The sequence below is a fragment of the Arvicanthis niloticus genome, chromosome 25 (assembly GCF_011762505.2).
Source record: "Arvicanthis niloticus isolate mArvNil1 chromosome 25, mArvNil1.pat.X, whole genome shotgun sequence".
Classification (NCBI taxonomy): domain Eukaryota; kingdom Metazoa; phylum Chordata; class Mammalia; order Rodentia; family Muridae; genus Arvicanthis; species Arvicanthis niloticus.
In genome coordinates, this window is record NC_133433.1 from 2,029,014 (window position 1) to 2,043,870 (window position 14,857).

At 44.0% G+C, this 14,857-nt stretch overlaps 1 protein-coding gene and 1 pseudogene across 5 annotated transcripts in view; both read left to right on the forward strand.

Moving 5' to 3' along the window:
* The window catches only part of Ankrd6 (ankyrin repeat domain 6), a 136,759-nt gene that overhangs the window by 58,892 nt on the left and 63,010 nt on the right, over positions 1 to 14,857 (forward strand). The window contains exon 1 of one of the 5 annotated variants that reach the window (XM_076924026.1): positions 12,979 to 13,104. The exons of the other annotated variants lie outside the window; for them this stretch is intronic. The gene's annotated coding sequence lies outside the window, so the exon portion shown is untranslated. Of the gene's footprint in view, positions 1 to 12,978; positions 13,105 to 14,857 lie in introns of those variants that run through there. 5 annotated transcript variants of the gene reach the window in all.
* On the forward strand, positions 8,482 to 9,410 carry LOC143438324 (tRNA-dihydrouridine(20a/20b) synthase [NAD(P)+]-like pseudogene; annotated as a pseudogene).

A 14,857-nucleotide genomic window follows, 5' to 3' on the forward strand; every position in this document is an offset into this window, starting at 1 on the left:
GATGGCTCAGCAATTAACAGTACAGACTGTTCTTACAGAAGACCCAAGTTCAGTTCCTAGCACCCACATTGGGCAGCTCATAGCTGCCTGCAATTCCAGCTCCAGAGTATTAACACCTCTGGTCTCCTGGTGCATCTGCACGTACGTGCCCGACACGGGTTTGCGACCCACCTGCAGAGACGTGCCCGACACGGGTGTGCGACACACCTGCAGAGAATTAAAAATGAAATAAAATCTTTTGTAAAAAGGCTGTTAGGTTTTGTTCTTCCCATGCATGCACAGAATGCATTATTAGGCATCCATGGGAGGTCTTGTTATCCTCAGTGTGCCTTAGGAATATAAGTGAAGGATTAAAGATGAATCTTTGCTGCAGCACATCCTGGAGAGAACTGTGCGTCTGCAGGAGGCCCGAGATATGCATCCATCCATCTCCTGGGACAAGAAGGTTGCTCCTGCCTGAGACTCCAGCTGATGTGTTAGGTCTGATCCTTTTCTTAGCCTCTGCCTTCACAGTTATGCCACTCTTAGGCTGCAGAAAGGAGAGAACAGAGTCAATAGAGTAAAACATAGGGACAAATGAATATGTTCTGGTTGGAAGAACAGTTAAGTCTTAAGTCTTATCTGTCATCCTAGGTGACATCCTAGGCAGCTTTTCTAGTGAGCTACACTACCTTTGCACTCCAGGCCTTTGGTCATTCAGTTTACTCCATGAGTGCTTCTTTGTCCGGCCTATTCTGTTTACATGTATCCACTAAAATACCCTTTCCGTGCAGGGCATCTCCCTGACCTCCCAGGGAGGTTGTTTCCCTCGGGTTTGCATCACCACAACACCCTCTACCTCCCCTTCATAGCACACCTCACAGGTACAGCTCCTGGATCAGAGTCAGGTTCCACCACGGATATAAGGATTAATGAGGACAGGGAGATTCTTGGTTTTGCTGTTGTGTCTGGCATTTCCCGGTTGCTCAAGTGTCCTTCAGTGAACAAGAGAGGTGAATGCTTACAAGGTGCTAGGTTCTTCCCTTACATAGAAAAACCACTGTGAAGGAAACATCATTCACACGTTCACACTTACAGATTTCGGTTCAGTGCTGCTTGGGACTTTGGCCAAGGCCATGTTATCAGCCTTAAAAAGGCTGGGCCTTAAAAGAATTAATAAAACTGCTAGCCAGCCTGTATAGTGCCCATCAAGAGTGAGACATTGATTTGACACCTGCAGTGACCTAATGAGATTGGCAGCATTTAAATGTCCACAGTATACAGTGCCTTAGCTTTCCCGCTGAAGCTTGGTGTTGACTGTCATCCTGACAAAATCTAAACTCAGGAGGGAGGCTTGGGCATGCCTATGGGAAATGGCCCTGAGGGTGGAGGGTCTTGTCTGTAGTGGGTAGGTCCATTCCCTGCCTGGGATCTTGGATCACATGAGTGAAGAAGAGCAGCTGAGTAGTGGGTTGTGTTCACTGCCTTCTGCTTCCTGACTGCTGATTGACATGAATGACAGGCTGACTTAGGCTTTTGCTACATTGACTTTCTCCACTCTGGTGTAATTCCAGCTCCAGGATGTTAGCGCTGACCCTTAAACTAGGAGACAGAATAAACATTTCTCTTTTAAGTTGCTTTTGTCAGAGTATCTTGTTGTAGTAACAGAAAAAGAAACTAAGGCAAGATGTTTTGGGTGTCTTGGGAACCTAGAGTGTGCAACTTTTGAGAAGGCTTTCTTGGTACCCTTTACTCTTCTGGACGATGTTCTGTTCTTTCCTTCTTTGCACCAGTCAGTAGGAGTAAGTTAGCAAGCCTGCTGGCTAGTAAGATGTTCCACTGAAGGACAGAATGCTCCTCTCTCTAGGTTGAAAGAAGCCCTATTAATTACAAGGAACCTATTGTCTGCAACCACCATGAATGTGTGGTTTTGTGCATGTGTATGTGTGTATGTGAGTGTTTGTATATATCTGTGCATGTATGTTTGTATGTGTGTATTGCTTCTGTCTGTGATTGCTAGATCATCAAAACTGCCATGCTCTCGGTGTCTCACACAGGTTAATTGGGAATGGGTAGTGTCAATGCAAAAACCAGTTTTTTATCTTAAAGGAAATACTAGATCCTTTATTCTGGAGCCATGTTGAGTGTCCATGGCCTGAGGATATAGTTTTAGATTACCAAAAATGTCATGTTCCAATATGAAAGCAGTTTCATGAGGTTTAAAGTTGTACAGAAAAGCTGGGCAGTGGTGGCGCACACCTTTAATCCTAGCACTTGGGAGGCAGAGGCAAGCAGATCTCTGAGTTTGAGGCCAGCCTGGTCTACAGAGTGAGTTCTAGGATAGGCAGGGTTAAACAGAAAAACATGTCTTGAAACAAAGTCATAAATCAAGACAAGTTTAAAATACATTGGTGGGCTCATCAGAAAGGCAGTTATAACAAGATGGAGGAAGTTTTTCTATAGGCCCAACATGCTATCTGATGACATTCTTAGCTTTTGGATTGGTAGAACCTAGTAGTCTGCTAAGCCAATAGATTCTAAAAAGTTTTTTGTTTATTAATCACAGATATTAGTTCCAACACAGAAGGGCAAGGAATGGCTTCTGGAAGGCTAAAACTAGCCCAAGACAAGGCAACTGGCCTTTTGTACCTGCAGATTCCAGTCTCTGCAGTACTGAAATTCGAATCATCCAACCAATTTCTGTAGACACAGCTTCTTTTCAGGAGTTTTCATTCACAGTAGGGGAGCTAGCTTCTCAAGGACCTGGGGACAAGTTGTCAGAGAGCACCTAGTGCCAGTGATAAGATTGTACTTTCTGGGATTGGAAGATAGGTCAGTTGGTAAGTGTTTGACTTTTGAGAAGACCAGAGTTTGATCCCAGAACCCACATAAAATATCTGGGTAACATAGCACACACTTGTAATTCCAGTGCCTGGGAGGGAGAGACAGGCAAACCTCTGGAGTTCACTGGATATTAAGCTGTAGACCAGTAAGAGATGGTGTTTCAAAGAAAGCTGTGAATGGTGCCTAAGTAATGACATGTAAGGTTGACCTCTGGCCTCCACATGCATGTGCATACACATGGATCTGTATACATGTGAATCTGCATGTGTGCACGTGTACACACACACACACATTTTTAAAAAAGATTTAATTTTATGAAATTCAACCTAAGTGTATGTTTGTTGTCTTATTTAAGATTAGTTTTAATTTTGTTTGCTTGTCTGTACATATATGCAACACATACATCTGCAGAACGTACGTCTGCCTTCCCTCAGGGTATATCCCCTGAGCCATCACACCAACCCCTAAAGGTACATGGCATTACACTGCCTCTTTTGCCAACACTACTTTTTATTTTGCTGATGACTCGGCGTTAATATTACAAATAGCCATTGTTCAATCTATATGCAATATTTAAAAGTCACTTTTTTTTCTTGTAACACTAAGGATTGAACCCAGTGCTTCACACAAACAAGGCAACCTCTCTTCCACTCAGCTACATCCACAGTCCCTGTAAAAAGTGTGTCTGTTTTGAGCATATATGTCCCCTATGTCCCCAAGGTTTACTTGGAGTCCAGCTGTTCATCCAGAATACTATGATGAATAACGTCTAAATAGCTATTGCATTGTAGTACGCTATTAATTCCCCAGATGACGGGAAGGGCTTTTTCTCTCGTTCCAAGTCACATATTAATACTGCAGCTTGATGTGGCTACTGGGAAAGAGTTTAATCTGCAAAGACAATTAGGCAATTTCATGGCTGACTTGAAGCATTTGTCTCTCTGGCCACTGAGTTGGTTCTGGTTGTCACCCTAACATCCTCCCTGCCATCCAGAGGAGAGACAAGTATGAGGAGCACAGGCTTTTGGCTTGTCACAACAAACCAGAACAAACAAAACAAACCAGAGCAAAAACCTATTTGCAGAAAGAGATCTTTTCTTAGCTTGAAGAAGGGACATAGAAAAATAAGTCAGCTGGGGGTGAGTGCTGCCCAGTAGAGTTTATTGTGATAGCTAATCTTGGTTGTATATTTGACACACCAGGAAAGAGGTGAGGATTTGCCTTTATCAGATTGGGTATGTCTGTAGGGCATTTTCTTAATTGCTAACAATGTAGGAGGGCCCAGCCAATTGTGTGCTACCCCTGGACAGGCGGTCCTGGGAGGCATTACAGAGTTGGCTTAACCAGGCTCAGTGGTATAGGCCTGATACAAATGAAGGCATAGCTCTATGAGTTTTAGGCCAGTTTGGTCTACATGGCAAATTCCAGTCCAGGCAGGGCTACATAGTGAGACCTTGACTTGAAAAAAGAAAAAGATGGGGGCTGGAGAGATGGCTCAGAGGTTAAGAGTACTGACTGCTCTTCCAGAGGTCCTGAGTTCAATTCCCAGCAACTACATGGTGGCTCACAGCCATCTGTAATGGAATCTGATGCCCTCTTCTGGTGTGTCTGAAGACAGCTACAATGTACTCGTATATATAAAATAAATAAATAAAATATTTAAAAAAAAAAAAAAGAAAAAAAAAAAAGAAAAAGAAAGGGGTTGCATGGAGAGATGGCTCCATGGTTAAAAGCACTGTCTGCTTCTAACAGAAGATCTAGGTCTAATTCCCAGCACTGATACGACTGTTCTTAACTCTCTGTAATTCTGGTCCCTGGAGATCTGTTTGACACCCTTTCTATCCTCCTCAGGCACCAGGCCTGTATGTGGTTCCCAGACACACATGCAGACAAATCATCTATGCACATAAAATACAGGAGGGAAAGCTGGCTGAACATGATCCTAGGAAGCAAGCCTGTAAACAGTGTTCTCCCATGGTCTGTGTTTCAGTTCCTTTCCTGGCTTCTCTTCAGGACAGTGAAGCCCTCTCCACCCAAAGTTGCTTTTGGTCACTGTTTTCTTGTAGCACAGAGAAGCAACTAAGACACTTGCTTAACATGGTAAGGCCTGGGCTCAGGCTGCCTTACTATTTGCACATTGACAGCAGTCAAAAATAAATGAGGCAGGCTGGAGAGATGGTTCAGTGGTTAAGAGCACTGGTTGCTCTTCCAAAGGTCCTGAGTTCAATTCCTGGCAACCACATGGTGGCTCACAACCATCTGTAATGGAATCCGATGTCCTCTTCTGGTGAGCCTGAAGACAGCTACAGTGTACTCACATACATGAATCTTTTTAAAAAAAACAAATGTGCTTCCTCTTCTAAGAGTGAAGAGAATGGCATTTCCTTGTTTTTGCCTGGCCGATGCTTGTGTGAAATGATTTGGAGGAATACAGTGGTCATTTACATCAGTCTTCAGGTTCTGCTTTTGCATTCTTCTCTCACTGCTTCATATTCAATTTGTTCTCTTGACAAATGTTTGTAAGTGTGCTGCTTGGGTGTTCACTGGAGAGTTTACCAATGCAGTGTGAACCCGGACAAGGTTCCTGCTGTCCAATGTTCTCCAGGGCTGGGGGTGCTGAGTGGAGGAGACTGCATATAAGCATGTAACAAGAAGGAAGCCCAAGCAGATTGACCAGGGCCATGTGGAGTAGGGACAGGACCTGCTCAGGTTATAGGACAGTAGGGAGCTCAGAAGGGTCCTCATTCCCACACACCTGCTCCACCTGGCAAGCTGGTGCTATACTCTTGGCAGGCAGTAGGGCTGGCAAACCCTTAGTGGGACTGTCTGGACTCCAGCCTGCTAAGTGGGGCATGCAGTTTCTTTAGGGAAAAGAAACTAAGAGGTTCAAAGTCTTAAACAATTAAACAAGAATACGGTTCCCAAATCACTGCCTTAATAAAGTTCATTAAAACAGAATGTATATTTAAAGCTGCCTAATGATTAACCTTATTGCAGTGTAAGTACTGATAGCTAAATTCCTTCCTAAGGCCTAAGGGCATCTTGATTTAGGAAGTAGGAATGGATTGCACACCTTTGGCTTTTATTAGGTATTTGGAAGTAATAACCACGGATGTCTGTAGTATAAAACCAGATAAAATGCCCAAGTTTGGGGCTAGAGAGGTGGCTCAGTGTTTGAGAACACTTACTATTCCTGCAGAGGACCCAGGTGTGGTTCTCAGCACCAGTATTGGGGAGATCACAGTTTCTAGAGACTCTACTTCCAGAGAATCCGATGCCCTGTGATCTCTCCACAGGTGCCTACACACACACACACACACACACACACACACACACACTGTGCACAATAAACTTGTACAGGCACTCATACATACACATAAATAAATAAAAGTAAAATAAGAACTCAACGCGCCACCCACACACAGAAGATCAGTGCAGAAGCAGACCTTGTGTTTTGTGTTTTGGTTTTGCTGTTGACTGTGCTGTGGTACATAGATTGTGGGACCGTGGACCATGCCACCAGACAAAACCTGGTAAGGTCGAGCAGACTTAGGAACCTCGGCAACTCTCATAACTAAGAGCAGTAGGTGTTGAAATTTACTCCCAGCCAGGGTCCTGTCCTAGAACATGTGACCACGACACCCCATTAAGAGGACTGTGACAATCAGTTACATAGGGACTACACCTGAGTTCTCCCTGCAGATGAGGCATCCCTAACTCCTCAGACCAAGCCAATAGAAAACATCTGCTTTAGGTCCCAATCCACTCCCAAATGTTTATAAGATTCTACCCACAAGGAATAAAGTACTCGAGTTATTTCACCAAAGATCATTGAGAGTGCCTGTCACATTGATGTCACATTGTCACACTCCAGGGAAGATTATTCTCTACCAAAGCTTTTGTCACTTGACCTCTACTTGGTACAACCAGCTGAGTGTTCAAGCCTATTATGGCCACTTCCTGTTCAGTGGTCCCAACCTTGGCCCTTGCCGCCCTCTGTGGTCTGGTGCCTGCCACTGACACAGGGGCAGCAGTGGCAGTGGAAGAGAGGTAGCAGCCTGTCTTCCTCTGACCTCTCCTCAGAGAGCTGCAGTTCTTTGGCCAGTCAGGCCAGGCCAGAGGCCCTTGGATCCCCATGCGCCTGGTATGCAGACCGGCAATAGATGATCATTTGTCTGAACTCTGCCCTGAGCCAGACCATGGAATAGACAAAGGCATTTTTTTTTTTCCTACTGCAGTGAGAAACCTGACAATAGAGTTTGCCTACCTGTGACCTAACAGAGGAAGCTGACTCCTTGACTAGGAAAGCATGGCCTGGGACAACCAGCAGTTGTCCTGATATTTTGCAGCCTGGGATCAGGTGGACCCCACCTCCCATCTGCTGTGCACTCCTGAGGTAGTAGCCTGACCTCTGCTTTTAGCCGGAGATGTAGGTGTGATATGGCTAGCCACTTGGGTGGTGGGGAGGATTCCAGGAAGATCTCCCCACAACCTGTGCCTACCAGGAAAACTCAGTAAATGTTAGCTCCTTCACCTTTGGTGACCTCAGGCCTGGCACCCTTTGCTGCTTTGTGCTTTTCTGGATGTTCTATTCAGTGACACAGTGGGAAACATGCACAGGGCTCGGGAGAGCTATGTGACTGCTGTCTGGGGCCATCCTTGCAGAGTTTTTGCAAAGCTCCACTGCAGATCTTTCAGTGAAAGCACTGCTTACAGTCTTTTTTCTGTTTCTACTTAATGATATTTATTGGACTATGTTCTACATAGTTTATACATTTTGAATCTGTGAACAAAAATTTGAAACGTATTTTTTTAATGTTTTGATTTTTTTTTCTAGTACCATGTTTTACAAATATTTCAGAATATAACAGTATAGAAATGGCTATGATAAAGCAAGACAGGAATAGATAGATATCCTCCAGGAACTAAGTGTTCTGTCTCATTGGACTTGTGTACCTAATAGAAATTGACTCTGCCCAGCATGCTAGAGTGAGTGTTTCCAGTCCTCCCCTGGGGTGGCAGTCATCAGTGGTGAACCTGCTTCGTAGGTGCTGCCAGTAGGAGATATGCAGTATCCAGGTGCTGCTGCTGCTGCTGGGTAGCTTCTGGAGCTGCTTCTCCAAGGTGTGGGTTTGGCAGTAGGTGTTTCCCATCTGTGTCAGCTGCTGGTGACCATCACAGGGATCCGTTAACTCACTGGGAAGTGCACAACGTGACATCCTGACATTTATCCCTTCCTCATTCGTCACCATGCTTCTGGACTAGGAAGTATGATGGGAAGGACAGACTTGATCACATCAGTGTTGAGGGGGAGCTAGTGTAGGACCCCCAATCCCTCTGCCATTATCAAAAATCCTTCCTTGTTCTCTACTACTTTTCTGGATGCTTCACCAACTGTTTGTTGTCTATTCTGTGCAAAGTATGGTAAAGGCAAGAATAGTACATAGAGTAGGCGGTCTTCAACCTCAAAATTTTAACTGTTACTATTTGGATAAGTTCTGAAATCTGAAATACTTAAGATCTCTAGAGAAAGCAATTAGGAAAAGTTAGTCCACAGCCCAGCAAAAATTTTCTCACAAGAATTCCTTTTATGCCCACCTGACCAGTCAGGGATTTGAAACCAACTTGTATACATGAGAAGTTGACTCTGTACCAACCATGATGTGTCAAGAAAGAAGAAAAGACCCACTGGAAATGTTTCATTCTGGACAGCTGGTAAAAATTGATGGTTCCATATTCAAAGTTGGCTTTTAGAACCTTAGTAAGAAAATACTCTTGTGACCTGTGTTACATACCACTGATGGTTGCTGTTGACTTTGTCAGATCTGTAAAAGCCAGAGAGAGTGAATCTAACCACAAACCAAGGTGATTGCCCATTGATTGTTCAGTTTGTTGCTAATGGCGCAAGACTTTTATCTGATGTTGCTCTGATAGTCTCCCTCTATGCAAATGGAATAGATATTAACTGTGGTTGTCCTCAGAGGTGAACGATGTCAGACGATTATGGAGCTTGATCAACAAGCCAGAGCTAGTTCAAGATATGGTGAGACAAGTGAGAAATCAAGAGGAAAGCCCAAGGTTTTCAGTTTCCATCAAGATAAGGATCCATGATGACCTGGCAAAAACCATAGACCTTTGCCAGAAGGCTGAAGCAACAGGAGTGTCCTGGATTACAGTCCATGGGAGAACAGCTGAAGAAAGACACCAGCATCTATGATGCCATTAAAATGATAAAGGAAAATGTGTTTATACCCATAGTTGCTAACGGAGACATAAGAAGCTTGAAAGAAGCAGAAAATGTGTGGCAGATACCAGGACAGATGTTATGATGGTTGCAAAAGGACTTTTAGCAAACCTAGCTATGTTTGCTGGATATGAAGAAACCCCACTGGGATGTATCTGGGACTGGGTTGACATCGCTCTTGAACTTGGGACTCCTTTTATGTGTTTCTATCAGCATCTAATGTACATGATGGAAAAGGTAACTTCAAGGCAAGAAAAGAGAGTATTTAATGCTTTGTCAAGCAAGCACATCAGCAGTCCTGGATTACCTTACAGACCATTATGGTGATGATTCAACTTTCTAAGTCATTGTAGCATGTACTTTTTACCTACATCCTCGTATTTCTTTGAGTCTGTGGCTTTTAGCATCAGTACAACAGCAATCACTGGGGCCAGACATGGCTGCACATGTCTTTTATCCAACCACTCAGAAAGCTGAAGGAACAGGTTTCTAAGATAGGGTTTTCTGTGTATCCCTGGATGCCCTGGAACTTGCTCTGTAGACCAGGCTGACCCTGAACTCTAATGAGATCCCCTGCCTCTGCCTTCTGAGCACTGGGATCGAGGGCGTGGGCCACCACTTCCCGTTTCTCTCAAGTATCCCTAATGAGAACCTTTGAACTCCGGTTTCTGAAAGTGGCAGCACCTCCTGCTTCACACCTGTCTCATACATTTCCATTTCTGGACATTAAAAAGAATGTATCTTTGCGCGGAGAGTAGGATATTTATTTCCCCAAAGTGAGTAACTCTTAATGGCTCAATTTCAAATTGCCAGATGTCTGTCTGTTCTTGGGATGTTTGGTGTTTTACATTAAGCCTGCTTGATATTGGACAGAACCCAAGTCACTGAATTACAGAAATACCAGAAAAAGTAATGAGGAGGAACCATTCCATTGCCCAGCAAGAATTACCTCAGCAGATGAAGGCCAGATGTTGGATGTTGATGATTGCTGCCTCATACAGGAAAGCTGGCTGCTGGGGATGTTGGCCCAATTGCTGGGTGCGAACCATCATTCCCAGGACAATACAGAAGTCTTTGATTTATATAAGGAAAGTCCTTCCTCTTCTCTGCAGTGTCCTCACTCTTCATCTTCTGAACCAGCTTCTAAGTCTGTCTGTCCAGATCACACCCTTGAGGACTAGAGCGTAACCACATGGTGCTTCTCTTGACTCCTGGACCTACAGTGAAACAGCTTTGACCTCTGCCTTATCTGTCACCTGGACTTCATAAAGCCCCTCTGTTACTAGAGAACTATATTTTAGGTCTTTTGGTCTCAGAGTCAGTCCAGACCACCTAATAGTCTTTAAAAGATCTGCCATTCTGGTATCTATAAGTGCTGGCAGGTCTTTTCCTAGAAAGATCATTGAAATCATTGTTATATGACTGTATGGTGATGTGTATATCGCAGGGCCCTTCTTCAAGGAACCTAGCCCTTCCTTAGCCTGTGGATTGGAGCAGCTGATGTCAGCTTTCTTTTTGCTCTTTTTGTGTGGTGTGTAGTCCCAGAAGGAAGCTGAAGAGGAACAGGCCTGCCGGCAGCTTTCCCTTTATCTTTGGCAGTTACAAGATTAATGGCAATGGCTGAGATACCACTTTCATTGTTGTTATTTTCTTTGTGTACACCTGACTCTTCTGAACTTGCTCTGTAGATCAGGCTGGCCTTGAACTCACAGAGAATCTCCAGTCTCTGTGTCACAAGTGCTGGGATCAAAGCTGTGCATCACCTGACTATTTCCTTCCTTCCTTCCTTCCTTCCTTCCTTCCTTCCTTCCTCCCTCCCTCCCTCCCTCCCTCCCTCCCTCCCTCCCTCCCTTCCTTTTCTAAAAAGATTTATTTATTTATATATTTTCCGTATATGAGTATTCTATTTGCATATACTCCTGCATGCCAAAAGAGGACATCAGATCCCATTATAGATAATTGTGAGCCATCACATAGGTTGCTGGGAATAGAACTCAGGACCCCTGGAAGAACAGCCAGTACCTCTTAACTGCTGAGCCATCTCTCCAGACCTAAGAGATACCACTTTAAATCAATCTTCTAGAGAGGCCATTACAGCAGTCACTTGGGGGTTTACACATAATGCATTTCAGCAAAAAATTAAGGTAGGTATAGGAGGCAGTGATTGATCTGGCGAGAGTTGAGCTGTGGAGGTAGGGATTTCTATCCCCACAACTTTCTCCTGCCAGCTGTGCTGGGCAGAGTCAAGATCTGGTGGTGACATGCCTCATCTCTGGCCTGCAGCCCTGGTGTTGCCTGCATTTGAGCAGCAGGAGTAGTGTGGGGTGCCAACACACAATGTCGTGTTCCGTGTGTCTGAGGTAGCAACATGGATGGGCTGTGGGAACACTCAAGATGTCTCCTCAGTAATGACTGGCATTTCCTTGTTTAAATAGCAAACCTGCCCAGCTTAGCTTCTTACATAATTTTATATAGAAAAGCACATGTTTTATTGGGTCTGGTAGAACCATGGAGTATATTCTAGCAGTATCAAAGATTTGCTGGCTAAGAGCCAGGCCCTAGTCTTTCTGTCATGTTGATTTTGTTGGACAGTTTCTCTGCATTGTCTTTATGACAAAAATTTTGCTTCCCTGTTGACTCTCACAGCATCCATACTAATAATTCTTTTGTAATCACCCCCATCTTGCAGAAGAGGAAGCTGAGCAACAGATGACTTAAACACCTTGTCCTGTTTGTTTGGCTCAGTACTGTAGTACTGAACTTCTTTGTTAAAACTGAGCTGTAGTTTACAGATGGAACTCATCCTTCTAAAGGATGCAGTTGGTTGGTTTTCAGTGTCATTACGAAGGTGAGTCATTGCCACTAATTCTAGAAGTCTTTATTTTTCCCAAGAGAAAGCCCTTATCCATTGGCAGCTGTCGCCATCTCCTCACCCTCTATCACTTCTCTGTCTTTGGATTTGCCTGTCCTGGAGAGGTAGTGGGGGTAGTGCATACAGTATGTGATTCTCTGTCTGGTTCTTCTAGTTAGTTTGCTGTTGTAACATGAGCTGTTAGTCTTGGATCTTCTGTAGATGAGTGTTATGCACTGTGCTGTGTTTGTTGGTTGACAGTTGAGTTGTTTTCTCTCTGGTTGTTGTAAGTGATGCTGCTGAGAACACTTATGGACCAGTTTTGTGTAACTATATGACCCCAGTTCACTGGGGCCTACGAGTGGCATTTCTATGACAGTTCTTTGCATTAACTAGACTTTTCCTTGAAAATGCTTGAATGTTCACAGATTATAAAAATGAAATGTACAGCTAGAGAGATGGCTCAGAGGCTAGCAGCATTTGCTGGTCTACCAAAGCTTTGTGGTAAGCCCCAGAGAGGAAACTCAGTCAGCTATCAGAGTATCCCAGTTCCAGCATCCATGTCAGGCAGCTCGTAATTACTTGCCTGTAACCCTGGCTCCAGAGATCAGACGTCCTTTTGTGGCTTCTGAAGGGAACTGCACACTCATAAAACCTGTACAGACGGGCACACACACATTTTAAAAGATAGTAAATCTTAAAAAAATCAAATGAATGGATTTAAACGCTGAGGCAGCTTATTAGAGCTGTCCTGTTATGGGGACAAAGGTTGAGCTGCTGCGAGAAACGGTGCTTTTCCTATGGAGCTTTGTTGCTTTGATTTTAAAATCAGTGACAGAGTTGTATCTAAGTGTTTTTCAGAAGCTTGTGGATAGACTCGAAAGCGTATGACTTAGGTGGTGATGTTTCTGTTTCTGACATCCTCTCCCATCATTGGAATATGTATTCACGTAAATATTTAAGCCTCGTCTGATAGAGTCACCAACTAAAGGCATTATTCTTAATGTCCTCCTCTTTCCAGCTGCTGGACACGTGATGCCTAGGTTGTATCTTGTGTAGCACTCCCAGTCACAGGGTGGTGGGAGACCAGTGGAAGAAAGACTTCCATACTAGAATCTCATTCTGGAGAGGGGCCTGTGGATCTTCCCCACGGATGGGTCCTTCAACTCTCAAGAGCATCCAGGAGGTAAGCTCCAGAGATGTTTTTGGTTTTTGGTTTTTTGAGACAGAGTTTCTCTGTATAGCCTTGGCTGTCCTGGAACTCACTGGGTAGACCAGGCTGGCCTCAAACTCAGAAATCCGCCTGCCTCTGCCTCCCAAGTGCTGGGATTAAAGGCGTGCGCCACCACCACCACCCAGCTAGTTTTTTTTTTTTTTTTTTTTTTTTTTAAACCTAGATTTTCTTACTGAGAGAAGACAAAGCCTTTTTCCATGGGGGGGGGGGGGGAAACAAAGAGTGAAGATTCAGGATTACCCTCCCACGGTGTGAAGAACTGAAGGTTCCTCATCTCCCAGGTTGACCTGAAATTTGTGATTTCTTTGGGTTCTCTCCTGAAGACTCTCAACGTTGTTGAACAACTAATTAAATGTGTTTTCATTGTAGAAGTAATTTGAATATGGTAATAATTAGACTATGCTGACAGAAATGACTATTTTAAGTCTGTTTAAAACTCTTGGGAATGGATATCTCTGGGACTAACTCTGGGCATATAATAAGCAATTTAAGGTCAGTGCCATTTCTATTAACACTGGCTACAGTGGTTCAAATTAAGAATCTTTCCTTGCAAAGATGTAGCAGAATTTATTTTTTCACAGGCTCAAGAGATTTTTTTTTAAAATTTATTTATGTATGTATTTTATGTATATAAGTGTTTTGTCTGCATATATGTCCATACACCAGAAGAGGGAATCAGATCCCATGGGACTATAGACAATTATGGACAGTTGTGAGCTGCCATGTTGGTGCTGGGAATTGAACTCAGGACTGCTGGAAGAGCAGCCAGTACTCTTAACTGCTGAGTGATCCCTCTAACCTGATGTGGCAGAATTTTAATTTTCAATAATTCTTCGTAACTGTTGTGATAATTTGGTATTTGTCGTCTGTTTTGTTAGTGCCTATGGTTCACCTACATCCAGAACTTAAAGCCTGGGCAATATGTGATTTAGAAGCCAGCCTTAGCAAGGAGACATCCATGGATAACCTGGCTCGGAAGATGCTGAATATGAGCCTGAGCTGACTTCAGGCAGGGAATTCTGGGAAGCCCTCTATCTAATTCTGCCTTACCTTCTTGAGGGTCAGAGCCCAGGTCAGAGAGCATCTTCCAAAGCATGTGCACCCCCTTGCCTGATCATAGTGCATGATGATGTGACGGGAGGACCACAGGGCCTCCCTGATGGCTCCACACTTGTCTTCATCTCTATCTCTGTCAGGACACCTGATCATCTGGACTGTGTGCTGAGAAGTACTGAGTCTAACACATCCCCGGGCAGCCCCTTAGACTCTTAACTATAGTTGATAGGATAAGGGATCCGGGCAGAGCAAAAGTCGGAAAAGACTTGGAAGTCAATTGGAGATTTTAGCTTGCTGCTAACTTCATGTTCAGATGCACACCTCATATTCATGGGGTACCTTCTCTGAGCTATGTGCTATCACCTAATGTGTGGGTTATGCAGGCTACCCTATAAAGTCAGTAGCTGCTGCTGCTAACTATATACTTAACTCTGTTTACTATACAAGAATGTTAATCCCCAAGGAAGTTATGTAACCTGCCCAGATTTGAACAGTTTGTGGGTGCACTATTTAAATAAACCCTCTTTCTTCCTGCTGTTTCCAGCCTGCCTCAGCCAACCTTGGCAGAGAAATGTGAAGCTGGATCTAACAGTCCTCTGCTAACATGGTATGATAGAGTCTACACATTCTAGGTATTGACATCTGTCAG